The sequence below is a fragment of the Macrotis lagotis genome, chromosome 6 (genome assembly GCF_037893015.1).
Source record: "Macrotis lagotis isolate mMagLag1 chromosome 6, bilby.v1.9.chrom.fasta, whole genome shotgun sequence".
Taxonomy (NCBI): domain Eukaryota; kingdom Metazoa; phylum Chordata; class Mammalia; order Peramelemorphia; family Peramelidae; genus Macrotis; species Macrotis lagotis.
In genome coordinates, this window is record NC_133663.1 from 213,682,200 (window position 1) to 213,683,468 (window position 1,269).

A 1,269-nucleotide genomic window follows, 5' to 3' on the forward strand; every position below is an offset into this window, starting at 1 on the left:
AAACTCCTTTGAAGCAGAGAGATACACGTAGAGTAAAGGTAAAAGGTTGGAGAAAAATATATTTTGCTTCAGTTGAAGTGAAAAAAGTAGGGGTAGCAATCCTTATCTCAGACAAAGCAGCTGTAAAAATTGATAGTGTTCAAAGAGTAAGGAAGGAAACTTTATCCTCTTAAAAGGTACAATAGCCTTTCTCTCCTGGGCTTCTTGTAGAGCAGCACCTGTCTCCGCCGCTGAGATGTTGATGCCCAAGAAGAACCGAGTTGCCATCTATGAACTCCTTTTTAAGGAGGGAGTAATGGTAGCCAAGAAGGATGTCCACATGCCAAAGCATCCTGAGCTGGCAGACAAGAATGTGCCCAATCTCCATGTCATGAAGGCCATGCAGTCTCTATAGTCTCATGGCTATGTTAAGGAGCAGTTTGCATGGAGGCATTTCTACTGGTATCTCACCAATGAGGGCATTCAGTACCTCCGGGGGATTACCTTCACCTGCCCCCTGAGATTGTGCCTGCCACTCTTCACAGAAGTAGACCTGAGATGGGAAGGCCAAGGCCTAAAGGTCTGGAGGGTGAGCGACCTGCCCGGCTTACTCGGGGTGAAGCTGACAGAGACACATACAGACGAAGTGCTGCTCCCCCTGGTGCTGACAAGAAGGCTGAAGCTGGGGCTGGGTCAGCAACAGAATTCCAATTTAGAGGTGGATTTGGTCGTGGACGTGTAAAACATTCTGGCAGAATTACAGTGAAGAAATAGGGAAGAGAAAATTCAACAGGATTTTTATCATTTTAATAGTCATTTATTTGTTTGATTCAAAGTAACTTCTAAGCTTAAATCTACTATCATTGGAAATCATGGAAAACATCATAAACATTCTGTAAAGACTTATTTGTTTTTTGATAATTTCTAAGCTCTTCTCTTTAGCCAGTTTCTTTTAGAATTTTGCATCCTGTCCAGGTTTTTTTTAGTTGTTTGGAGATTTCCTTCCCTATTACATCTGGCATACCCACTTGGAAAAAAAATCGTAAAGATCTGTGCTGCTCACAGCTCCACAGAAAGCCTTCCTTTCACCTGATCCTGGGTCTTTTCTCAGCTTAACCAGCGGGGGTTTTCTTCTCCTGAAGGATTCTCTCAGTCTCCAGAGGACTTCAAGTCCCACACTTGCTCTATGTTAAGGACTCCAAATGTGGTGATACCCTGTCCACCAGAGGGTGAATTCGGCTCAGGAGAGAAAAGAAAATACATTACACTCAGGTGGGGGTGTCATCAGGA

The 1,269-nt window shown here is 43.8% G+C and overlaps 1 pseudogene; it reads left to right on the top strand.

Moving 5' to 3' along the window:
- The first annotated feature begins 204 nt into the window (after positions 1-204).
- On the top strand, positions 205-753 carry LOC141492332 (small ribosomal subunit protein eS10-like; annotated as a pseudogene).
- Positions 754-1,269: the final 516 nt, after the last annotated feature.